Source organism: Ambystoma mexicanum, chromosome 6q (assembly GCF_040938575.1).
Source record: "Ambystoma mexicanum isolate Mex_15411 chromosome 6q, UKY_AmexF1_1, whole genome shotgun sequence".
Classification (NCBI taxonomy): Eukaryota; Metazoa; Chordata; class Amphibia; order Caudata; family Ambystomatidae; genus Ambystoma; species Ambystoma mexicanum.
This window is the reverse complement of record NC_090937.1, coordinates 429,233,825-429,261,301: the sequence shown is the minus strand read 5'-3', so window position 1 is coordinate 429,261,301 and position 27,477 is coordinate 429,233,825. Positions and strand designations below refer to the sequence as shown.

Genomic DNA, 27,477 nt, shown 5'->3' with positions numbered 1-27,477 from the left:
TTTAATTGAATCCTAACTTGTGATTAATGTTACTGTTAGTTGCTGCTTTTAAAAGAAAATGCTATAAATATTTTTCTGTATATATAAATACATATTTATAATAAGTGTGTAAGTATTTACTTGGATACTTGTATTTTCTGATTTCATTTTACAGCTCTACAGCTCACATTACCCCTCTTAAGATAAGCCTGGCTGCCCAGTCACACTACCAACTTGTGTAGTACAGGCCTAGCAAAACCTTATTTTTTGAAAAAACAAGTCTGCTAATGGTTTAAAATGTACAACTGAAATCTTTGATGCCAGTGCAGGGAAGCGTGTGTGGAAAAAAACCAAAAAACAACATGAGCATTGGGTTCTTTGATAAAAATAAAAGACATGAGGGCCTTTACATTTAGAAGCTGCATTCTGGGACTAGAAACACCTGCACTATGCCATGCGAGGCCTCACATGAAATGCAAAACACACAGATTGCCCCACAGATTGCCCAATGTATTTTCCCCCAGGTATAAGCCTTCCGCTTGTCACATTAGCCAGTGAGACCAATGTATGCACTGGAAGGCGAAAATAACTATCATTTCCTGCCTCCTCCTACAGCCTTAGGTTGTACGTGAAAAATATGCCCTCCTGGTACTTATAAACAAGCCAGGCTTCTTAATCCAGGGATAGGAGTGAGTGGGCCTGAGTCTGGTAAAAAATATGTCTGTCTTGTGTTTTACCAGTGTGCATGACCGCCTCTTTGTGCATCTGAGAATACATATCCTTGTTTGTCAATGTATCTGTCTGCCTTTTGCTATACCTGTCTGTATATCTGTGTCTGTATGTATGTAGCTGTCAATGCATATGCTTATCTGAGTGTGTGCCCGTCCAATCATCTTTCCAGCCTAACAAAGCATGTCTATCTGCAATGCAGATGAAGGAAAGCGATGCATGAGTTTACATTAAATAAAAGTTCCTTACTCAACAAATGTGATGGTGCAATTCACCTTACCTTCATATTTCTTTAAAATGTATTTTATTTAGCGTGACCCGCAACATAGGAACCCTGAGCTTTCCCAGCATTTCTTCTCCTCAGTCTTCCTTTCTAAAGCACATTTTCTCAGTAAAACTTGTTAAGCATTAGCGTGTTTTTTTGTTATGTGACATTGTTATTTCTATGCCAGCTTCTGAAGACAAATGGCTTAATATAGGCTGTAAACAAGCTTCTGGTGTAATAAAAATATCTTCATCCTCTTGCTTTATAAGCAATATGTGTGCCGTTGCATCTGTTCCTCACTTTGCATTCCTGGGGGTAATAATATGCATTGGAAAAGATCACAGTTTGGGCTCATTTATAGACATTTGGCAGGAATGTGCCAAGCACTGCCAGACTGAAATGCCTTAGATGACAGCAATGTTGCTCTTGCCGCTAAAATGTGAAATAAGCATTTTTTTAAATATGCAAACTCAGCGTTTAAAAAAAAAACACAGGTGAAAGCAGTTGTCTGTGAGAAAAAAGAAACGTACACAATTGTATTTTGTTTAATAAAACAACATTTTGTATAATATCTTTATACAGCCACTGTTTGATAAACTGGACCATCTGGGTGTCACCTATACCAACTACGCAGATGACACCCAGATACTCCTACCCATGACAGGCATCTATGACACAGACGTACTAAGGATAAACTAAATGTACACAATCATTCAGGTATGGAAGGTCCTCAATGGCCTCTGCCTGAATGATGATAAGACAGAAATCCTCCTAGTGGGTTCACCTACCAACCTACCTCCAACCTAACCAAACAAGTGAACATGACCGCCTCAGCTACCGCCTACACAGGCAAGCTGATTAGGGCCTGCAGACCCCTGCTGTCATCTGACAGCTTCCTCATACTGGCCAGAGCTCTCATACAGTCCAAACTGGACTACTGCAATGGTCTCTAGACTATACATAGCACACTTCAGATAATGCAGAATAATGCGTTCAGAGCTTCCTTAAATATACCTAAAAGAGAGCACATCTCAGTGACCAGAAAACTTTGCAAATGTCTCTCCATGCAAGAAAAGATCAAACTCAAAACTCTATGCCTTACCCATAAAGGGTTCAACCACCTAGCTCCTCTGTATCTCACCGACTAATTTACACTCAGATCCTCCTCTCGAATTACCTGCTCTTTCAGCACCTCTTTCCTAGTGGTCCCTAGATACAATCTAAAAAGAGCAGGTGGTTCCAGTTTCCCGGACATGGCCTCCCAACTATGGAACACACTCCCATCCGACATTAAATCCATCCAAGTATTTGCAAATTTCAGGAGAAGTGTCATCTCCTAGCTACTCAATAAGAACTAATCTGATTTGCTACTCATGTATCCTACCATTTTAATGTAAATGTACTTATCACTCCCTGTATGTACATATCTACTCCATTGTCCATTTCTGATATCATGTAGGTACTATGTGTTTTTTACTGTAATCTGCAACCGTCTTCTTATTTACGAGCGCCCAGATACCCCTGTGTCAGGTTTGCTATACAAGTAAAATAAACAAACAAACAAACATCAAAACTGCATAAAGTCATACTACAAGGGGGTAGAGAGGGAGTGATGGTTAAGGGAGCAGACACGATGCGATAAGTCATAGAGCAGAAAGGGGGCAGTGAACCAGAGACCAAGAGGTGGGACAGAGAGTAAGCGATGTGCAAAGAGGGAGTGCTCAGACAGAGAACGAGCAGTGGACATAGGGAGGAAGTGGTAGGCCAGAGAGTGAACGATGTGCAAGAGAGGGAGTGCTCGGACAGAGAGGGAGCAGTGGACCAGAGACCAAGAGGTGGGCCAGAGAGTGAGCGATGTGCAAGAGAGGGAGTGCTCGGACAGAGAGGAAGCAGTGGACCAGAGACCAAGAGGTGGGCCAGAGAGTGAGCGATGTGCAAGAGAGGGAGTGCTCGGACAGAGAGGAAGCAGTGGACCATGAAGGAAGTTGCGGGACAGAGAGTGAGCTATGTGCAAAAGACGGAGTGCTCAGACAGAGAGGGAGCAGTGGACCAGAGATCAATAGGTGGGCCAGAGCGTGAACAGTGTGCAAGAGAGGAAGTGCTCGGACGGAGAGGAAGCAGTGGACCAAGGAGGAAGTGGCCGGCCAGAGTGTGAGCGATGTGTAAAAGACAGAGTGCTCGGACAGAGAGGGAGAAGTAGACCAGGGAGGAAGTAGTGGGCCAGAGAGAGAGCAATGGACAAGATAGAACATGGTGGGCCAGAGAGGGAACAATGAGCCAGAGAAGAGCTGATGGGAGCAATTGGCCAGAGAGTTAGCAGAGGGCCAGGGAGTTAGCAGTGCAACAGAGAAGGAGCAAACAGCAAGAAAGAGAGTGACTGGCGGAAAGAGGGAATGAGCAGCAGAATGGGAGAAAGGATGGGAGGGAGGCTGTAATGGACTGGGACAAAGAATGTGAGATGCAGAGGGAGTGAGTGATTAGGGGAACATTAAGAGACTTCCGTAAACAGATACTGAGGAACAAAGCAGGATTGGCGGCTGCCAGAGGTACTGGAGAGCAGCTGGTGAGAGTTGGGAGTTCGCTTGGTAGTGTGGTAGGCAATGTGAGTTGTGATTTGACAGGGTGATCATACTGGGGAGTTTGCACATAACTGGCAGCGTGAGAGGTTTGGAAGTGTAAGCTGTGGTGGGAAATTGGTGATGAGTGTGAAGAGTGGATGACTGGGGGATTAGAGAACATGGAAGGGAAATTGTTGCACCATTACAAGTGATACTAATCAACAGAGTTAGTAATATAAATAGGCACACACTTCAAACCAAAATGTAGAGCAAACAAGCACAGTTCTGCCAAGCCTGGGACATCTGGCTCTTTTCCTATCTATTCAATTGACAGCAAGGCAACATACAAAGGAGAGAATAATGACAACCTGTCTCTCTTGCAGCTTCTCTGTCTCACAAACACACACACGCACACACTGCTACTGTTTTTCACATTTGCCCTCTTTCACCCTCTCACTCCCTCCAGCCAATAAAAGATGTGCCACAAAACTGCCTATTTTGTGCCACACATGTTCCTTGTTTGTGCTACAATATGTTCAATAGCCTGCAAAAATATCCATCAATTTCCAGTAATGATAAAGAGAGGAATCATTTTATGTGTCTGAAAACAGCACGATTAGTCCCCCCTAACTGAAGTGACCAGCCTTCCAGACCCCTTATCTCTAGAGACTTTAGAGACCCACAGTCACCTGACTTGAGAATGATCGAGCAAATCTACTGCTTGGCCTTCTGGCACTTTTATACTGCCCCCTACCAAACAATGGGAACATTCATCCTCGGTTCATCCGACTTTCATTTCCATTTCGTTTTATGTAATGCGACATTTTCCGGTTTGCCAATCCGGGCAGAGGGGTGTGAGACCTCCATCCCCATGGCAACATCTGGTCGCTTATGATTGCCACATTGTTCTTTTTAGTCCAATCTGGTAAGGACTGATATTCAAGGGCCGCTGTCCTTGCTCTACTGACCTCAGCAGGTCAACAGCTTGTAGTCCAAATCCAACTGTGCAGGTGTGAATGAGTGCATAATACCCAAAAATAGTGGCAAAGACAATATTGAAGGCGGGACTAGAAATAGACGCCTCTCAGACGAAAATCTAAGGAAAAGTGTACTCGCATGTGACATCATAGGGACAGGTCACATTTCAATGTATTCATAATTGGAAAGTCGATCTGAAAAGACAAACACACTTACCCGTTCACTCCGTTCAGACCTGTGTTTGTTTATTTATCTTTATTCCATAGTGTATCTATTCATGCTACTTTTTGACTGAATATATGAAACTAAAAGTGACATAATCTAAAGTGTTTTTGGCTAAAAAGCAAGGTCGGACTAATGTTCATTGAAAAAACTCCAGCTTAGATTCACTAAATGTGTTCATGCAAGTGAAAGGAAATACCAAAACATGTATGCAACATGGATTGGAGCAACCCTTTGTTCCTCCATTTAAAAACTGGCAAAACTGGTGCTAAATGCATTTGCTAAATTTTTGCACCACAGCGTTAGATTTTCTGGCCTAGTACTACTAGATGCAGATAGTAATTGGGGAGACGGCATGTAGCAAGGACAGAGAACATATATGGACATATATGGTCCACTCTATTCTCAACACAACACCCAGCCCTCAACATCTCATTATACAGAGACCTTGCTAAATGAGCCTCATTCACAAAAAAAGCACTATGCCTGCGCTACTAGCACATACTTAAGGCCTGATTCATGGAAATGTGTGCCGAAATCCTGCAAGTGCTGAGCGCCAAGAAAGACATTGCGCGAGCCTGCGTGCAGATTAAAAAAAATGCACAACACGCCTATTAATGGAATTGTTCCCGCAAAGAAACCGTGTTTGCACGCCGCGGCAGGAATGCCCCCAACACACACACATGCAAAGCATGAACAGCCAAATCAGCCACCTTTGTGCACTCCCCTGGTCAAGAATTCACGCACCCTTCAAACAGTTTGTGGGGTCCCCCGCAAGCAAGGCTGCATCTCGGGGACCCCTTAACAGTTCCTTGCACCCTGACAACCTGCGTATGAAAAATGATAACTCGTCAGAACTTGTAAAATCTGTGTGCAAACCCCGTAAACCATTCATGCACCGAGTTACACTGCTTATGTGCACTCCTAAGTAAGTACAGAAACCCGGATGTGTGCACACACCACAAAATTTGACATGCGACCCCACCTCTGTGGTGCAAATCCTACCTGCAAGTTTACTTATACATGCCTTGAGGTGGTGGATCATGTGAAGGACGTGCGTGGACATTTTGCGGCAGAGAGCTTGCATGATCGAATCCATGAATACATCTTGTGCTGCGCAATTGTGGGCGTGCGAGGGAATGCATGCAGGCCGTCCCTCGGGACACCCATTTTTGAGCAAGTCCTTGCCCATTCTTGGCATTCTGCCACATTCCCAGGCCTCTGTGCAAGCCACACCCACGCTTTCTGTGAAGTCTCTTGCAAGGCCCTTGATGGCTCGCAGAAATGTGCTGAGCCACCGCAAACTCTATGCAATTCGTGGAAAAGTGCAGCACATTCCATTCCATGAATCTACAAATGCAATTTTGTGCGCAGTTTGGTGCATAAGTACCCTATTTTCCATGCAAATAATTCCAGGCCCTTAGTGCTTTTTTGCGAACTGGGCCCATTTAGCATTGTGCCAAGAGTACTTTTGCAGTGCACTTTGCTCTGCTCTTTGAATCAGGCCTTGTGCAAAGTGTATTTTTGCAGTCCACAGTCACTTTGCTCCATGCTAAATGTTCTGGGAATTAGGCCAATAGCAGCATGCAAGAGCACTGAAAGTGTGGAGGGCCTACACTGCCTCTCAAAGCAAGGCGATATTGTTTGCAAAGGAGCCTATCTTGAATAGCATTCACAATAGGAATTTTTCAGCGAAGAGCATTATTTTTTTAATTGTATTTATTGGATTTTTATAATGATTTTGGATTTTTATAATGCACCTATACACAATGGGCAAGGTTAATGGAATTTTTTGCACGGTTCAAAGTGACTTTGCACTGCTGGAAAGTGACTTTGCATCGCTGACATAAACCATGATTCATGGAACTGCGCAAAGTATATTTTTGCAGTACAAAGTCAATGCAAGGTCATTTTGTACTGCAACAAATGACTATGCACTTGTAAAGGGTGTGCCAACCCCTCCCCCACTCAACTGCATATAGATAATATGATAGGCAGATCAAATTAGTTCACTCTCTAATACATTATTGCAGAAATCAGGATTAGATTGCCTTTATTAGTAAAACGTGCAAATGGTACTGCACATAGTTGAGTTGGGATGGCCCAGGATATGAAGGGTACTTTTAATGTCACACACCTTCATAAGTGCACAAGGATACTATGCGAGAGATGCTTAATTAAATGAAGAATATAGCTCCCTGAAGAAAGGTACAGTGTCAGACAAAAATATATTTCAAAATGGATACTCAAGTGCAAAATGTTTTCCAGTCCTAAGCCAAGTGTGGAGGACTATGAACCATGCCAAGAGCTTTCAAACAAGCAACATAGGCATGTTTTTTCTATGACTAAAGTGCCTATCAGAAGCATATCCCACTCAAGGTGTTCATTTGCATGAAAGTGTTGTGTAATCTTAAAAGGCTATACAAATGGGTTGGAGACAAAAATGCCATTGTGTGTTCTGTTATTCCAGCAATAAAGACATGTTTTACAGCTCCCAAGAGTCTGATTTTTCATGTTTCCGTCTGAAGCATAATGATTCATGGATGCCTGATGCTTGATGGGAATCAGGACCCCCTGTTCAGGCTGACTTTACACAGACATTGCACTGCAAAAGTAACTTTGAACCATGCAAAAATTCTATGAATTGGGCTAGTGTTTCAAAAGAAAGCAACAAGGCAGGGCGTTAGGGATGACAAAACAAAAACAGTCCTACTATACCTTGTGACATTCAGATCGTGCAAGTGCAGTAATAGTAGTGCAGGGGAGAGAGGGAAGAGTGCCAGAGGGTTAAGCGAGTGCCCCGAGATGCCATGTGGGCATAGCCCAGGTGGAAAGAATGCAGGGGCAGAAAGGTCCACATGCTAAATGCGAGAAAGGGGCTGGTAGGGCTAAGGGAGTGCAGGCCCAGCTAGGCTAGTGCAGGTGGAGGTAGCCCAGAAGTGCAAGTGCAGGATGGGGGGCAGAGGAGACCAAGTGCAGATGTACACTTGTAGGGGAGAACCTGGTGCCGATAAGAATATGAAGGAACCTGGCAGCCGGTCAAGAGGCAGAGGGGGACAAATTAGTAGGGGAAGCGGAGAGGGAAGAAGGAAGAGAAAAGGAGGGATTTGAGAAGCTTGAAGAACTTAAGGAGATCTGGCTCAGTTCTGAGAGGGGCAGGGAGGCCATTCCAGAGGGAAGCACCTGTGGAGGAGAGAGATCTAAGCCCCACTCTCTGCTTGAACGAGCATCTGATCTGCAGAGAGTTGAAGCTAGAAGTCTCATTGTCTATTCTGGACTAGTTAAGGGGGCTAAGGGAGGAGTTAGGTAGGTTGAAGAAGAGGATTTTACACTAGTCCAGTCTGGAGAGGATCAGAGCTCTGGAGAAATTGAGTTTCTGGGGGAAGGTGAGGAAATGAAGAACACCTTTGAGTAGGTGAAGATGAAAGTGAGGCTTTTTGGCAAAGCCTCTGATGTGAGGAGAGAAGGAAAGAGAGGAGTCGAAGAAATTACACCAATGTTTTTTGCCTCACAAGAGGGTGAGTGGACGGAGCCCGTGGAGAGTGGCCAGCCAGAGTGTAAGGGGGAAAGGAAGGAGCTGGAGTCCCATTTTGAAGGATCTCAGTCTTACTGGCAATAAGGCAGAGATGGTTAGCATTGCATCATGCCTGAATAGCAGACAGCCAAGTATGAGAGGAAACGAGGAGGCAGATCAGGGCACCTTTAAGGAGAGTTGTGTGTCGCTCGCATAACACTGGAAGCTAGGAGAGAAGGCAGAGACTAGGTCGATTTTGAAAGGCCAAGATGAGAGAATGGAGTCCTGAGGGACAGCAGAGTTGGAGAGTGAGATGGAGGAGAGAAACTGGTAACACCAAAGCCGATTTATATGGATGGCATGATTGACTGTTTCAAAGGCAGACAATAGGCGAAGAAGGATGAGAACAGAAGGAGAGTTGGAATGGAGATTAGAGAGCAAGTCTTCATGTGTGTTCAGGAGTGCAGTTTCCGTGCCTCTGACAGCTCCAAAGCCATACTGGTGGTCGTGGAGACAACAAACAGATTCAGTGTGGTGGATAAACTGGAGATGGTCAGCTTCTCCAAGAGTTTGCCCAGGAAGGAGGTAATGGAGATAGGGCTGTAGTTAGCTGGACAAGAAGGGTCGGTAGAAGGCGTTTTGAGTGTTGAGGAGAGAAAGGAAATAACCAGCGGCAAATAATTGATTGAAGAAATCAGCAAAGGCTGGAGCAAGGGAGACAATGTTGTCCTTGATAATTCTGGAAGAGCAGTGGAGCATCTGTGTAGATGAGACTTTCATAGAGCAAACTTGTCTAGAAACGTCTCCAGGTGATATGGGAGAGAAAGAGAAGAGTAGGCGGGAAGCAGGATGAGGGCCAAGAGAGGCCTGAGTGTGGGTGGAGGAGAAGGGTGAGGAGTAGAGGAGAGAAAGGACAGAGAAGTGCAGAGGGCCAGGGAAGGCAGAGGAGAAATGCAGACAGCTTTAAGATTGGCAAATTCCTTGCAGATTTAGAAAAGTTCAGCCGTGTTGTTAGTGGCCCAAGAGATGCGGGCTTGGGTATAGGCCATCTTCTTTGAGCAGATCGAAAGTCTGTATTGCCTTTGGAGCAGGCAGCAGGTCATTTTTTTCAGAGGATGTGCTTGAAGCCTGCCACTTCCGCTCTTCCTATGCGCTTGCATTTCAGAGAGGTTACATCGGATTCAAACCAGGAGGTGCACTTGGGGGCAGGTTTTATGCGGATCCTCATGACAGGAGCAAGGATGTCCAGAGTGTTGGGGATGGAGAATTGAAGGTCAGCAAGGGCTGTTTCAGGGTCAGAGTCAATGGCAGGAGTAGGAGGGGTTGTAAGTGGCTGCAAAAGCAGCAACTGACACTCCCTTCATGGGTTGAATGACAGAGAAGAAGGCTCGCAGTGCGGGAGTGGGGATTTAGCCGGAGGACACAAGAAGTCCAGGTAAGAGGACAGGAGAGAATGATCAGATTAGGAGAAAGGAGTAATGAGAGGTTTGGAGATGGGGATCTCTGAAGAGATGAGAGCATCCAAGGTGTGTCCGGGTGAGTGGGTCAGTCCAGAGAGAAGAATAGAGAGGGAAAGAGTGACAGAGCTTGTTAAAAGTCCACAGGCCACATTGTGGGAGTCGAGGTGGATATTGAAGTCTCTGAGGAGGAGAACAATGGGGTAAAGGCCAGGAGAAAAGTGACGTCAGCCCATTCTGAGAGGAAGAGGGAGACCTGGCCTCGGGGCCTGTAGATGGTGGCCAGAGTCAGAGAGAGAAGTGGACAGACACCAAGCCTGCAGGTGAGGCATTAGAAAGAGGAGAGTGGGTATGATAGTAGCAGGAAACAACTAAGGGAAGATCAGGGCCACTTCGTACCCAGACCGGTTAGGCCTGGGCTTAGCGATGATCCTGTAGCCCTCAGCGAGGAGAGATTGTCACAACTCATGACATGTCTGGCAGTGAACCACATCTCAGTGAGAGTGGTGACATCAAGGTTGAGATCTTCAAAGAGGTGGCAGATATCAGAGGAGTGTTTGACTGCAGAGAGAGAGTTGAGGTAGCTAAGTGGAGAAGGTTGCCACTTTTGTAGGTCTTCTTAGGAAGGGCACAGGAGTGTGGTACACCTGTCAGAGGTGGCAGAGTGGCCAGTGGGGTGGCAGAAGTAGGTGTATCAGGAGTAGGGAGGAAATTGATGAGAGATGGAAGATGCACATCAAGAAGGAGGAGGTTGGGCAGAGAGCGTTGGACCATGACAGTGCCATTTAGGGAGAGATTAATGATTGCCCTAGTGGAAAGGAAGGATGACAAGAGTAATTCCCAGTGGGTGCCACCATTGATGGGAGAGCACAAGAAAGGGGAGAGCACTGTGACCATATAGGGAATGCAAAGGTCTGTAGAGGGGATTATAAAGAGGATGTCGGTGAAAGTCTGCCTGTAAGATGCGTTGCCATAGGTGTTAGCGATGGGAGGGCCTGGGTTGAAACTAGGAGATCCTTCTTGAACTTTATCCTTCCAGAGTTCAAGAGAGGGATAGGATAGGTGATAAAATAGCATTTAGAGAATGTAGGGGGATAGAAAGCACCATTGCTGGAGAACACGGAGAGAAGGAAGGGGGAGACAAGGTTAGAGGGAGAAACTGCAGTGCATGAAACTGAAATACAACACCCAGAAGAGGACAACAAAGGCCTAGGTTACATCATAAAGCAGAAAGGCAAGGCACCTAGAAGTGAGTCATCAGGATAGAGGGACAAATCCTAGAGGGATAGAGAGATGAATCAAATTATAACCTTGTAGCACACACTCTTAATCCAGGGTATTAGGGAACAACACAGGAGAAAACAACTGCCTGGGTTGATGGAATGCGTCTTATAAGGTGTAGATTTATTTCAATCACGGTGCCGCAAACTTATGTTTCTTTAATAACAAATGTACATTATAAAATAAAAATGTGTTGAAGGATATGTACGATTGAAGCAGCAATGACGAACCATTTACATTGAGTTAGGCCACAAGGAAATATGGGAAAAGGACAAGCGTGATAGGTTAACACAAATCAATGCCTTAGCTAGGGTTGTTCTAGAATCAGCCTTCGAATGGCAAGGCATTTATTTAGAATGTTCCAGTTTGCATCCTTATTCCATAATATAGATATATAGGTTATTACAGGATATGGCATTGTGTGTGTTATTGTAATACTGTACAGAATATCACACTGATCAAATCCACCAGATTACAAAATTCGTATGACTTTCAGAAAAACAGAGACATTCCTTCAAAATTCACAACTAATCAGAAGCATGTTGAAAATATTAAGTACGCCTTGAAAACGTTGCTGGAACGTCAAGCCACTTGGGACATGAGCTGATGAGACATGGCAAGAGACACAGAAGGGATGCATGATTCTTCAGGGCCTAAATGGGATTTTGTGAGAAGTGCTGTCCATGCAACCATAAAATGTATCTTTGCTTAAGTTCCTGCACTTTGAATGCATGTCAAATTCATGAATATGGGTTAATTCAGTGTGACATAATGCGTTTTGCTTTGCTGCACCACTAGTGTGCAACCTCAAACAATGAAGGATGAATTACTGTGTTTCATTTTTACAGTAAAGGTCAATAAACAGGCCAGTTTCCATTTAAAAGGAGGGCATCAGAACTAAATAATGGATTGCCTTTTCTCTATTTCCAAAGGTTTTGCGGAGGACACACACGTTTTGAGAGAATTTCTACATGTATATTGCCTTTCACATCTTCTGTTCAACATCTACATCCAGTCTTTGCTTGACCTGTTAGACGCCCTGGGTGTCCGGTACACAACCTATGCCAATGACACTCAAGTTGTTCTTGAGCTAAGTGGTCATTATGAGCAGGACCTGTGTGCTATAAATAACGTCTATAACGTGATCCAGGCATTGATATGATATGATATGGCTTTTGTAACGCGCCTATACACAAGTGATTCAAGGCGCGACAAATGATGGCATGTAACGCACTAGCACTCAATTGTAAGAAAACAGAACTCTTGACTGTTGCCTCTAAAGCACGCCTGAGCAAATTGGCACCTGATTATTCCACCTTTCAGATTGCGGGCAATATCATTACTATCTCAAAGAAAGTCAAGGCCCTGGGGGTGGTTCTCGACAGGAACTATCCATGAGGCCACATGTCTCTTATACTCGATCTACATGTGGTCTCATCACCAAATACATAAACTACATTCGTCCTTTACTTAATGTTGAGAACTATGCCTTGCTCGCCACTGCTCTTGTTATTTTAAGACTTGATTATTGTAACAGCCTGGTGGCGGGTACCACAGCTCCCAACATTCAGGCCTTGCAGGTGACCCAGAATAATGCTGTTCGTGCGACGCTGGGACTCTCTCAGGGTGCACATGTTTCTGTCGCCAGGAGTGCATTACACTGGCTGCTGATCAAACAGGGGATCATATATAAGATCTTGACCCTGGGCTTCAAATACCATTCTAAAACCTGCCCGACTTATCTTCTGGATCGTTTAAGCCAAATCTTAACACAAGGAATCTTCGTTCCTCTGCGGCGCCTACTTTATTTCTGCTTCGATTCAAACTGACCCGTCTCGGAGGAACGTGCTTTGATGTTTCATGCTCCCCTATTGTGCAATCTTCTTCCTGCTTCCATACGTCAAGCAGTTAATCTGCCCACTAAGGCAATTAAAAGCCATCTTGTTAACCTCGACCCGGACTAATTGAGAAGTTTCTGTCTGTTGCATCCTTCAATCTTCAACCCTGATTTTTCTTTTTCCTCTCTTTCTGGTGTTTGTCTTGTCATGTTTAAAAATAGAAATAAATAAATAAAATAAATGGGCATGCTAGAAATGTTTAAAAAGAGACCGGCAGCACCTCAAAAAGTTTAAGAAGATTGAGGAGTTTGAGAAAAGTTGCAACTGCCTTCGAATCACCACAACGCTCCATGCCCTCTGCAAAGTAGCGGACATTCCTGGCAGCTGGAGGGAAATAAGGTCATTTTGGCGTTACAAAGGGAGGATTGAGGCACTCCCGCAGACTTGCTCAAAGCGTTAACAGGTGCGTGTGTCATCTGTTGATCGTTGGTTTGAATGCGGGCAAAGAGGATTTAACCTTTCATCCAAGTTGAATAAATGAGTGCCATGTATTCATTTCCCATCTCAGTGGTAGTCACTTCATCGATGTACACATGGCTCTCTTTTCGACGGGTTGCACAAAGATATCTGCGACACTCCCGTTATATCAGCACCATAATTGAGTAAGTTTGAGCTGGTCAAACGGCCCTGAAGTTCAAGTGTTGCTGCGTTACACTGAAACCATTCACGTATTCCCTCTACATCATAGAACCATGTTCATGATTCAAATGTGGGCCTCTTATATTCCAAAGGCATTCTGGTTGGATTGTGGCTATGAGTGTAGATTAATTCCTTGACGTTGGTTGATATGTCCCTTGGCTCCTTTCCCAAAATAGACTAGGAGCCTAATTGATGGAATATTTAGCGCGGTGCAAAGTGACTTTGCACTGCCAACACTCACCCTGATTCACAGAGCGATGCAAAGTGTATTTTTGCAGCACAAGGTCACTTTGCACAGCAAGAGTACTCTTTGCACTGAGAATTAGGCCCATTTAGCTCAGTGCAAAGAGCACTTTGGCAGTGCAAAGTGACTTTGGACTGCGGAAAACACTGTGCACCACACTGTGAATCAGGGTGTTTGTTAGCAGTGCAAAGTCACTTTGCACTGTCCAAAAAAATCCATGAATCAGGCCCTATACAAACACATGCACAGTAGGATGCTGGTGGATGAATATAATGTTCTCATCATCTGAGTAGGTGCACTGCTTGCAGATGGAAATAGACCTCTATTTGTAATCCAATGTGAAGATGTTTACCAACCTTTCAAGGCCATCATAAAGATACTGAGGAGCAATATCCGTTCTGTCACTATCACATTGAGTCAATTTCATTTTTCCCACCCCGAATTTAAGGATTATTTACTTTTATACAAATTCAGGAATTTGACCAGCTTTTGTGACTTGTTTATTCCAGGATCAAGTTTTAATGTGAATCATCAATCGTGACAATACAGAAAAACTTGAATCCGGGTGTGTGGGTGGACCCCTGAAAATCCCCTCCCGTGATTCTATCCCACTTCAGCAACTCAGTGCATGTGGGGGAAACACTAGCAACTGCACTTTAATTGCATTGTCGACTCCTTGCACAAATAGTAATAATGAAAGCCTCGGGCTATTCTTTATTAAAATGCATCAGCGTTATTCAAACTCACCATGTCCCATGCACTGTGAGGGAGGTCGTCCTGGGATTCACGGTCGACATATTGCATATTCCATGGTGTGATGGCATAGAGTTCTCAGATTCAAAGGCAACCATGTTTCAACTTGCATGCGGAGACAGCCTGGCTGTTATGGGTTGTTAGGGCGAATTCTCATTAATAATTTCCCTTACCTAATGAGTCTCTCAGCAGCTTTGCTGGATTTCTAGGATTTTTCTTTTTCACCTGGTAAGATTGTGAGCCTTTTCCCAACTCTTACATGTGTTTTGCTGTGTGTGTTTTTACCATGTGTGTGATCTTGGGATCTGGAGCCTCACCTACTCCAAGAGCAACATTTTTGTGTGTGTTACACAGCACCTTCAGTGCAGTAACTCAGGATTGCCTTTTAGGCTTCCCTCTGACTCCATTTTTCTGGGACTGACTACTGTTTCCCAGAAACATGTAAAGTTGCCATTAACTTTATGTAGTCTCTGCAGACCCAGTACACCCCACCTTACATAGAGTATTGGAAAGGGTTAATTCCTATCCCTTTTTGTCTGTGTCTCTTGGAGCACTGTTTTGCTCCCTTTCCATCAAGACTTGGCTGGTGGCAGTGGTAACTACCCTAATATTTCTACCGCAGATATCTTATATAATCATGGTATTGTTTTAGGCTATCATATTAGCCTCAAACATAAACCCCCTTGACCAAATACATTTTATTTTGGCCCCAGCTGAGTTTATTCGCCATTTTTTTTTGTTAAAGTCTTTCTCATGTTCTTTTCTGCACACCAAACGAGGGTTGATTCCTTTGTTCGCTGTCTTTTCACAGGCTTCTGCACAGAATCCCTCCTTAAGGCGCCTGAAAGTCTGGGTAGGCAGGATGTGAGGGAGGGGTCTTAGGGCCCCTGCCATGGGTTCCCTTGGTAACCCAATCGCACTCCTGTTTGATTGGCTGGGAGACTGTCCTTGCCCAGACAGCCACCCTGCTGTGTGATTGACAGCCAGGCTGAATGAATGGGGAAAACTGCATAAAAACAGGTCTCTGGGACTGGAAAGGCAGAGTCGCCACTGGAACGAAAGAACCAATGAGGAGCTGATGTAAGAGGACCCTTTCAACGATTGTACCGCCCAGTGATGCCCTGCTGCAGGTCCAAAACGCCAAAATGCGCTGACAGAGAATATCTTCCAGGAAACTTCTTCCCTTGAGCTGGTGGGACCAACCAGTTTGCCCAAACTGCAAGCCAGGACCCCTCCTCTGTTCAAATTCCCTGTACATAGCTGCAGTGGGCTGGATAGCAAGGAAGGTTGGACCCTGCTTGGGTTTTAAGGAGCGCACCTTTTATTTGTTGCTTTGCTCTGCTGCTAGTTTCTTCCCTGGGTTGTGCAGGACCCTCCAGACTTCCTACTTCATGTCAGTCTGACAGTTGCTTCAGGAACCGTGAGCCTGCTGGAACTACCAGGAACGTCCGCCTCAGCTACAGCTTCATCTCCGTGTTAAGGTACTGTGCAAACCTGGTTGCTTGTTTCGTTTAGCCGCGGGGAAAGTGTGTGTAATCTTTCTCCAATCCGAGGGCTTGTCCTTCTCTTCTCTTTGAACTAACTTTTCTACCACCCAGCCTCGTCTGAAATCCGTGGCACAAACTTTACTGCAAACTACCCTGAACCGTGTGATCTTGAGCAAAATACTTTTGTGCTATTGACTTTGGCCCTAAGCCTGTTGGTGTGGTTTAATTTTGTTTAACTATTTCTTTCCCTCCCTTTTAAATTGCTGGGGTGCCATTTTACTCCCACTTCATTTTGTGAGCTTAGCTTGTCTGGGATTTAAGGGAAGTGGTGTGGTGTATTAAGAGTGTGATTTTTAAACTGCTTATAATTGTGTAATGTTATACAACTGAAGAGTAAAATAAATGTATATTCTTTTACTTGAAAACCTTGAGTCAGTGTTTGCCTGAATCATAGTAATTGCTGTCCTTTGTGTAACTATTTGATACTGCTCACTTACTCTTGAGATAAGTCTGGCTGCTCAGCCATCGCTACCACTTTAACTGTGTAGTCAGGCTTGTACCAAAGGTGAATTTGTACTGTCACTTCTAGTCTTAATTGTGTGTGGTGTTCCCAAAGTGTACTGCATATAATTCTGCCTAACATGGATCTCTTCACAAAATCCAACTGTTTGACAATTTGAACTGGAACAGCCGTCCTGTGTCAAAGTTGGCTAGTTACACATTGAAGGACAAACCAGTGCAGCTATGACTGCGGATCTATTTGCCATTAAAGTGTTTTTCATACATTAATAAATTCGCCCTACTTTTACCCAAATTCCCACATTTTGAAGGATTTTTTCTTTTTTTAAATTTATTAGAAGGTGCCACGTTGTTTTATAAACAATAGTTCATATCAACTAAATTCCATGAGATTTTCAGTGGAGACGATATCCGCCATTTTATCAGTCATTTGACCGTAGAGTGTAGAGAATACGAGGGTGGCACATACCCGACTGTATGAAAATGAAGGTCATGTAGTGAATGTGGTAGCATACAGTCAGGAGGCAGAGGCAATCGTGCATGTTCTCCACCAAACACGCTGTCTTCCTAAGCCGTGAATCGAGTCGCGCTCCCTCGGATGGAAAAGTAGTCATAGCGTAAAGAATGCCCGTTAATTCAGCAGGCCGGTCTAACTGCAGTGCTCCTACTCATCTTTGTTTTCAATTCAAAAGTATTTATAGATTTTCTTTCAGAACTAGACATACCGTTGTGTAATGGTACTTATTTATCGAGTCTGCGATTCGCCGCAATCGATAGTTGTATAAATCATAAGGTATTGGCCACATTTGTTTGAGAGCCTTTGACAGGCACGCTGGTTGCAGGAGGTGCTGTTCAGGTGCTGTTCTCCCCCATTCCTCCTAAACTCACAGCTCACAGTTAGGAAGGCACGAGAAAGCTTAGGGGTTTTTTTTCTCCCAGTAGGAGATCATCCTGATTCATGGAATTCTTTGCACTGCTGAAAAGTGACTTTCCACTGACTACCGACACAAACCCCGATTCATGGAACCGTGCAGAGTGTATTTTTGCTGTGCAAAGTCCGTGCAAAGTCAGTGCATAGTCATGTTTACAGTGCCCTCCTACAATTTGCGTAGTTCCATGAATCAGGGTTTGTTTCGTCGGTACAAAGTCACTTTGAAGTGTGCAAACAATTCCATGAATCAGGGCCCCGACGGTCGTGAATAATGCACTTGAAAAGAAATTAGTATGTGGTACCTAGTATTTGGTGCACACATATGATGTATTTCTGATAGGTTAAGGAAAATCGCCAACATTTGCAAGAATATCATTCCAGAACACACATTTGTACATTACAGTTGATCATGGGTTGACTTGAGGATGCTTTTAAACGTTGTTGTATTGTTTTTATGTCTAGTTTAGAGGGCACAAAATATAATGGCTGCTTTTAACATGAGAGATGCAAGGTAGATGCTAACTCCTGCATCCTCCCATCTGACTTGCAAATTAATGATCGCGGATAAGAATGTTGGTCCCAGAACAGTACCCTTCGTTTCCAGCCATATCTTTCATGGAAACGCGGGTGCCTGATTCACAAAACAAGTAGCGCCATGCAAACTGACATTGCACCCAATTTGCGTTCGCTGCGTGTTGTGCAAAGCACTTTAGCGATTCTCAAAACCCACATGACCTGTCAAAGCACTCTGTGCCCATTGGCCAAACAAACTGCGCCCAAACGAATCAGCGACGCAAGAGCTCAGCGGAAAAGCAAAAAGCAGGGAGGAGAACATGGCGAAATATGCATGGAAACTCTTTATATCAAGATCAAGGGGAGTCCTGTGGGACTGATCTGGAAAGGATATCACGAAGGACCATTAACACCCAAATACCATAATTCCCCAAAAGCAATAGTGCCATCATGCAAAGTGGAAAGGCTGTGCAACTTTGCACCCGTCCAGAGCAGAGGCAAGTAAACATGCAGCATGCAGGCACAGGCTAATTTTCCCCAAATGGCAGATCCAATGCTGCTAACATTCCTATTGGTACAACCTTGGAAGAAGGAAAAAGAGGCAGAGAGCCTACCACACCAAGGCAACCATCTTTGGAATGTCAGATGAGCAGGCGTGCACCAGATTCAGATTCCCACGACATGTAATGTAGGACATGGTGAGGGAGTGGATACCAGATTTAACATCCAACACCAGGTGATCACGTGCTGAATTCCCCATGTGAAAGTGCTATCAGACCTGTATTTCTTTGCATCTGGCTCATTGCAAAGCACCACATCCCTCACAGGGGCATTTCACAAACCACAAGCCTGCAACAGGTGATGCCATGCCTAATGGGCCACTTGCACCCCCATATAACAATGCCCTGAGCCATACACACAAACCGAAGAGTTGCACAGTCCTTCTATGCCTTAGCTCACTTCCCAAGGGTCCTTGGAGCCATTGACTTCACCCATGTAGCACTGCAGCCACCCCTCCCAACTGAACACCTATAATGCAAAAGGAAGAATTAGCATTCAATACATTTTCAAGTTGTCTGTGATGCCAAGGGTACGGCATGCATGTCAATGCACATTACTCTGGATACACACATGACCGTTTCACCTTCTGCAGTCATCCGTGCATCAGTGTCTGGCATCTGGAACCTTTGGTGATATTGGGCTGCTATGTAAGTATCCCTCTTTCCATACATCCCTCAACATACCAAAATGCACACGAAGAGAATGCACTTCCTATAGAAAATGAAGCAATCCATTGTTGCATACGCTTTACTTTGAAGGGGACTGTGCATACTCAGGTTCCCCAATCCTCCTGAAAGTCTTCAAGAATCCCACAATGCCATCAGAGAAAGGGTCTAATGCTGCACACATTGCAACACGAGGCACAGTAGAATGCACTTTTGATGTGCTGAAATCAAACCTTCAGTTCCTGCATCGTTGTAGTACACACCAACAGTAATCTGCAAAACCATGCTTGCCACTTGCTCAATATTACCTCACAAAAGGGCCTACACATGCACGAGGATTTCAACGTCCTCTTCCAATGCATGCAATGGGCCAAATGGCACATGGACAGGGCGACCAGAACCATGTGGTCTATACATTCCTCACATGAACACCACCCTATGCTGTGAAAGTCCACAAACCCTCATCCTTAACAAGTCCCAATGATAAGAGAGGCAAACACCTGTGTGCCAAACAAAACACTACAAGAAGGCCTGTCCAGGCGAGGGAATACATTCATGTCACAGTGTGAAAAGTAAGACATGGGACATTGAGCAGTCCATACGAGCCATACAGATAGCTGTTGAAACACATAACAACCATACCAAATACATGCATCCTTTACAGACAATTCTGAACACAAATAGCTGCGAATAGGCAGGTTAAGCACAGCAACCTACGTGCCACCAATACTCGCAAGACCGGGTTCTATGTACAAACAACAAAAGCATGCATATGCCAAAAACGCCATACTGCTACCAGCACTTCAAGGGCTCAGTCAACATTGCAACATTCCCCCATTGCGGGTGATTGTTAAACAAAGACCTAGTAGGATCACACATCTCCATGAAAAATCTATTGAAGTATGACCGCAATGAGCCTTTAGTCCTCACCAAAGTATTACATTGGCATCATTTTTCTTAGTACATGTGATCCGATTACACAATCACTGTAATAGAATATGTCGGCCAATGCCAAAAGGCGACCGATCAGAGCCATATATTTGGAGTGGAACACACAGCCCGTGGAGTCACAAGGCACACGTAGGACCTGACTACAATCACAAAAAATAATAAACTATTTTGGTATAGCCCTCCCAATACAAACAGAGGAGGCCGATGAAAAGAGGCCAATGTAGGCAAACCCAAACCAATAACACACATACATTGGTCCCACCTACCAACATCAAACAAAGAAAACACCTGGGCAGGGCCAACCAAATGGTGTAAAGTCCAGGTGCAAAGGACCCAAAAGGGTCCATCACATATGCATCCCAGTGAACAGGTACACGCATATATAAGGCACTCCCCCTACAAGGACCTCACAATGTCATTGGGTCCCATCCTCGCCTCCAGGCTGTTACATCGCAAAACATCTCACCACATGTGTGCATGGCTTAAGCATCCTAGAATACCTGGGTCTGCAATGTCTCAACATTGAGGCGAAGGCAGGACATGCACATGGACATTATGTACTCGTCATTACCAATCCTGAGCACTGACGCAGGGGGCACTGGGGCAGGACAGAATTCATCTACAATGACAACTACCGCCCAGGTGGCACGTTCACTGCTCCAGTGACGCCCTGACCGCATGTGTGCCAACACATTGGCAGACACACTGGAGACAGCTCCTTCTGGCGCCTGGCTTACCTGTATCCCAGTGGTCTGGTCAGCATCAAAAGATGTAGGTTGTAGTACAGTGGGATCATTAGCTGAGGATAAGGAGCATTCGTGTACCATGCCAATCTACCTATAGACATTATGAGCATGTACCCCTCCACCTCCAGGTTTGCTAGCTCTCTACCATGCAATAGATCATCCAATATCATGCAAGGCCACTGGGAATGCCATCATATGATGAGGGGTGGTCTGGCCTGCAGATGACTAACTGCACGCACTGTGGATTCTCCCTAACCAGAGTCCCCAAACCATCACATATGGCATCCACACACATGAAATCTCATACCAGAGCATGCAAAAGAATTGCATCATGCAATGCACCCGGAAGTGCAAGATCCTTTTCCCCATCAGATATGGCTCTTGTGCTTAGGAATGGCAGCAATATACAATGAGATTGCATCCTGAAGTGGTTGAGCAGTGACAGTCAATGTAACTGTGGCATATACTTCAATCAATTTGCCAGCATGCATGCCATGCAATCACCTTGTAATGGAACCAGATTAGTGATGTGCCCTTCACATGTATGCAGTGGACAGGGCCTCTGCATAACACATGAAATGCACAGATGCCAAGATCACACCCAACACTCACTCACTCATGGCATGACCTTTCACTTCCCGGTGAAGCTCTAACAGCAACCTTAAATGGCCCATTAGCTAATGTCCCGTAGTGTGAAAATGCATAATTGTTCTGCAATGGTGGACATGACACAAAGCTATGCATACAAAAAGATCCAGCCAAACATGGTCCACTGGAAAATTATCAGACATGTGTGTCCAGATGAAATTAACTTTTATAGCAGACCTTTCCACACCTGAAGTTACTTATCATGGCCTTCCTGAGAATAGACACGAATGCCCATGACATATATCAACCAAATAAGACAGAGGTTCACTCTACATGGGCTGGACTGCTGCCAAATGTTGTTCTCATCATGCAGTAATGTAACTCACCTAATGGAGTCCCATAGATGTCAGTCCCAACAATGCTGACTGACAACACTGTGCAAATCATGCCACTGACTACCTCTTCTACTGGTGACGAGACCACTATATAGGGGGCAGACCCCTCATTCCTCCACAACCTCTCCTTTGTTTGCTGACTCATATCTGTTATAGCTTTCTGCACCTCCTTGGAAGTAAAATGTTCGACTCAACAAGCATCAATCTGATTTGTCACCTGCTGCTAAAAGTCAACACATTATGTCACTGAAAGTGTGCTGCCAGCCCAAGTATAAAGGTTGACATGATGTTCCTCAATATGTTCACGTACACTCCTGCCTGACTTCCTTGTCAGCCAAAAAAACTGTTATTTGCTGATCTGTCTTGGGTGGAACCTCTCTGGCATTGTCGTAGAGTACGTCTCTGACCACAAAAGCAAGACAGTGATCTCTTGCTAGAGTACTCCTTGACCCCAGCACCTGTACCATTGACTCCCCCAGGTCAACAGATCTGTCTCATCTGCACAACAACACATCCATATGTATGTCACAGCTCCTCAATCCAGCAACATTTAGTTCCCACTGTACCGCCTATCGGCCTCCGATATAGAATGGCAGGCATTTCATCAGATCCAGCTAAGGTGGTGAGGCTGAGGGCTGTCAACTTCTCTGCATTGGGAGCTGGCATCCTAGTGAGGTCCTGAGCAATTACTAGACACTCTTCAGCACAGAAAAGCAGCTCTGAGCCAAGGCATGTCACAGGATCTGGGTGTGCATTAAGGCTGCTGTCATCATTGGGTCTCATTACAAGTTTGGGGGTCTGTAAATGCAGGTACCGGCAGCAATGTACTGGCACCCTTTCCGGACTGCCAAACTACAGGTTTACCAGTAGGGGCAGGGAACTCGCAGCAGTTCTGACCTGCTGGGAATCCAGGCCCCGCCGGCAGTGTTTTCACTGAAGCACCAGTACCGTTAACAACCATGCCTTTGCTTCAGTGTCTCCATTCCCGTGCAGTCCATGGGGATTTACCTTTCCACCACCGCTCTTGATATCCCTTTTGCACCGGATGTCAGCCGGCGGAAACAGTTTTACAGGGTCGGTGGTAGTCTGCCTCCTACCAGAGTTTTTATTTTTTTTTATTTTTTAAGCTGACCTCGTAATGAGGCCCATTGAGAGAGTGGCAGTCCAGAGACACGAGAACATCAAGGGGAACTGGGATAATATGTGGATGTTGAGACATAAGAAGGCAAGGATATAAATTGTGGCAGGACCAAGTCTCAATGTCCATTCTTGTGACCACCTTTGGGTGGCCATGTTGCAGGCCTGGATTCATGAGAAGGCAAACCCTGTGTTTCCTGCCCAGGTCCTTGATATGCAGCCTCAGAACCAAGCTATTGCTAGGCACCTAAGGGCAGCCATGGCAACCAATGTGCTAAAGGCATGCATGAGATGTGGTATACGTCAAACCTTTTGACTCATGGTGTGTGGGAGCTCACAGTATGTTGGATATTGACTCATTTGGCCAACACAACCTCACTATGGGACATATAGGCCTGGTGGCATCACACTTCTCATATGTACATCTGTCCACATACTGAAACTCCTCCTCTGCAATTATGAATTGTGCTACCATTTGTGTGGTTGTCTAACACACATATACACAAGGAATTGTGATGCTTTGACACAGAAACAGTGAAAGGCCATGTTGTTACCTCATCTGCATAGAAACCAACCCTCTTGTTTAGTGAAAATATGGCAAGGAAGGGGTGCAGTACATGGGAAAAATGGGGGATTTGTCACGAGTGGTGCACACACATTGAATATGACATATGACAACACGCCTGCACATCTGCTACTCTAGATGCTATAATGTGCAAGACAATGAAATGCCCCTTGATATGCCTATGGAATTGGCATATTTGTCACAAAGTTTGATGTCTTTTTCGGGTGACTGGAAGCATGAGGCTTTTATGTGAGTGGCTAATGCAGAGCCCATCAGTGAGAGCTGTGCAAGCAACTCAAGGCAAATGCGCATTCATTGCATATGGTCCTCTCAGAAATACCGGGAGGTTGATTGCAGGGTTCACATGCAGTGGTCAGTGCACTTGCTGGCCATGTGGGCATGTGGTGTTCCAATTAAAGTGTCCACATGGATGTGCAGTTGTCATTGACCCATATATCTACATGGCCACATTTCACATTTGCCTGCAGAAAAATGACATGATCTTAGCGATGGTGATTTTCTTTTTTCTTCTTTTGCAGTGTCATTAACAACCGAAGAGGGACCTTTATCTGAGGAGCAGCAACATATCATGGACAAGACATCCAAAGATCCCAGATAGTCTCCATCACATCAAGAACCACAGGAAGGGAAGAGGGGTGGGTATGTGGCTGTGTTTGCTGACACATCCCAGGGCACTGCTGAGGAGGGTGAGGACATTGGGAATGTCTTGTTGTAGACACCTCAGCAGCAGAGGGACAGGGGTTTGTATCCCAGGAAACCTCACTTAATGTGGCAGGGTTTTATGTGGATGTGGGTTAGGAGGGCTGTGAGGGGGTGCCCTATATGTCTGGTGGAGGATCCAATGGCACAATGCATGCTGCAGAGAGGGAAATGATAAAGCAAGCTGTGCAGGGGCCGTGAGGAGTGACTGTACAAGCTCCTGCCCCCAAAGACCTCTGCCACCATGCTACACGCCTGCTCTGATGCCTCCTCCGAGGCACACCCCACCTCATTTCCAGATGAGAATATGCAGAAACAGTGCTGCCACTGCTGGTGACTGGAAAACAGACAATCAATGCTCTCTGTGATGATGTGGTTGCTGTTCAATAGCACGCTGCCCAACATCACAAAGAGCTGGTCATGCTCCTCAATTCGATGGTGGCAGCACATCGCAGAGGTAGATTATGTTGGCAGTCAATCTCGATGCCCTCCTACTCTGTTGCCACCTCTGCCTTGAGTGAGGCCTTAACTCTTGATATAGGATCAGGCTCCTCCCGTGCTGTACCCCCCCCCACCTCTTTGTATGCCCCATTATCCCTGGTTGAAGCAGAGGTACACAGGGAGTTAAACAAGGGCACATCCAGTGAGACAGCTGTGAGGGAGGTCTCAGTGGTTGGAAACCAGGGGGCAGTTCAGGTATCTGGAGAGCAGACTGTGGAGGATATCCACTCAATCTAGGATAGTGCCAGGATGGGTGACTCCTACCACAGCAGATCATCTTTGGGGAGGGAGAACCAACACATAGAGGGTTTGCCAGGTAACATGTATTATTGCCTCTGAGAAGGGTGGAAATAAGAAGAAAGGCAGCTTGGGTGACCCAATTGCATCACGCCACGAGGAAGGAAAGGCAGGAGGTCAGGCACAGGGTTCAGCCACAGGTGATGGCAGTGGCCGTGTGTATGCACATATGAGGCTGCAGGAGGAAGGCTTGCTGCCAGGGCTGCTGCAGAGGCCACAGCCATTGCCAGGGCCAGGGCTAATGCCAAGCAAGCCATGGACCAGTCTAGTGCATCCATTGAGAATGATTTCCTTAGGGTTGCAGAAGATATAGAGGCCAAGAGGAGGCAGACAATTGAACACCCCCAGATGGAGGCTGCAGCAAGAATGATAGAGGCAGAGTATGAGCTCTGTTGGCCTTGGCCGAGACAAAAGTAGAACTGTATGCAGAGGACAGGGACCTGTGATATTTTGTGGGTGGGTTTAGATTAGTGTTGGGGAAGATTGGGTTACATTAATGAAATACTGTTTTCTTCTAAACGTTAGATATAGAATTAATCTATGCTTGTTGTGTACTTTATACCAGTTGATTACAGGTTCATATGTTTCATTCACGACCATGCAGTTATGTTGTTATTGGACCGAATGAAGAACAGTCTTGCATTCTGGCAAATGGGTGGATGAGTGTGGTTCTGACCCTGTGTCTATGTACTTTGCAAGTCATGTCGCTGTGCTATTGGGTCATGTGTGCCACAAGGTTGAAGGTCATACTATGGTGGTATTTCTGGTAATTGACATGGTCCACAGGCCATGTGTTCATGGCTCATGGTATTGTCCACATATATGTGTCAGGATTGCATGGGTACTGTGTTGAGTACTGGTTGTAGTTGGAGCCATTTCGAGGATGATCATAATCTCTAGTGAATGTGTGAGTATTTCATTTTTACATGATACGGACATGACGTTTTGTGGTTGAGGCCATTACCAGTTGCTGTTCGGTGCATAAACCGCATTTAGCAGCATGAAGCTCATGCAGCCTTTGTGCCACACCACATTTCTGTGCATCCCAATTTCTAGGGGCTCTGTTACACACTTATTGTGATTTGATTTGATTTGTTTATTTGTACCACAGTAATTACTCAGTGAGGACAGCCAAATAGAGATGGGATCTGGGTGCTGATGTTAATTTAAGAGAACCAAAGAGAGAAACTATACATATGACTGCATAAAACATTAAAGTTTTGAGTTTCTTTCATAATTTTTGGAGGCACTCAGGATTCCAAAGAACAAAGGGAATAGCATTCAATGGCAGAGGAACAAACACATCTGTCACCTCTGTGGAGGAATTGAGAGGTGAGAACTATCAGTAACATTTGAGCAGAAGAATGAAGAGATCATCCCGGATGATAAGGAGTCATTTTGGCAACCAGGTATGCAGGGGCCAGGACATGAATGCACTTAGAAACAACACAGTGGACCTTATGAAGGATCATCTGATTAATGGCAACCAATGAAGTAAACAGCGTGAGAGGGACACAGAGTCGGGTTTAGGTAGACTAAAAAGGAGTCTAACTGCTGCATTCTGGGCAACCTGTAGGTGGTGAAGTTGGCATGCTGGGATCCCAATCAGTATCGCATTGCAATAGTTAAGCCTGGTATTGACCAATCGACTATCAACTGCTGCAGAGATAAATGGGAGGATGTGTCATAGACATCTAATCCCATTGTAGATAGATTAGATTATCTCGCTAATCTGCAAATTGTCGAATTAGACTTCCATATGCAGCGTGCATTTTCTTTGATTGTGTGAGAAGGCAGTAGGCATGCCAAATAGTGCTGGACAAAGTGGGAGGTGCTGTGATTCATTCAGGAGATGTTTTCGTCCCAGCAAAATAATTTCCATTTTAGAGAGGTTGAGTCGAAGGTAATTAGCTAGCATCCATCTTTTAATTTCCGGAGCACAGTCAGAGATGCTTTGTATTGAACGTGTTGCATTATCAATCCTAACATAAATTTGAGTATCATCTGCACAAGAGCGGTAACTCAGTTCAAACATCGAGAAGATAAACAATAATGGTTGAATATAAATATTGAAAAGCAGAGGAGCAAGGGAAGGGCCCTGTGGAACACCACAAGGGACAATAAGAGTGGTAGAATAGTAGGTGTCAATTTCTACATGCTGAGCCCAATCCAATAGAAAGGATGAGAACAATTTCAACAAGTGATCCGACACGTGCGTGACCCCTGACAGACTAAGTTTACAGATTTCGAAGTCGACCGCGTCAAATACTGCCAATAGGTTGAGCATCACCAACAGGCTAAGGACAACCTCATTGACAAATTTCAGGATGTCATCCCATACTGCAATGATAGCTCTATCAGTACCATGGCAGAGCCTAAAGGCC

The 27,477-nt window shown here is 45.0% G+C and overlaps 1 protein-coding gene and 1 long non-coding RNA gene across 6 annotated transcripts in view; one reads left to right on the top strand and one right to left on the bottom strand.

Annotated features, from left to right (window-relative positions):
- LOC138515524 (uncharacterized) overlaps positions 1-25,683 on the top strand; it is a 218,977-nt gene extending 193,294 nt beyond the window's left edge. The window contains exon 4 of the long non-coding RNA XR_011282048.1: positions 24,115-25,683. This is a non-coding gene — a long non-coding RNA (uncharacterized lncRNA). The remainder of the gene's footprint in view (positions 1-24,114) is intronic.
- The window catches only part of LINGO2 (leucine rich repeat and Ig domain containing 2), a 5,916,036-nt gene that overhangs the window by 4,368,183 nt on the left and 1,520,376 nt on the right, over positions 1-27,477 (bottom strand). The window lies entirely within an intron of this gene.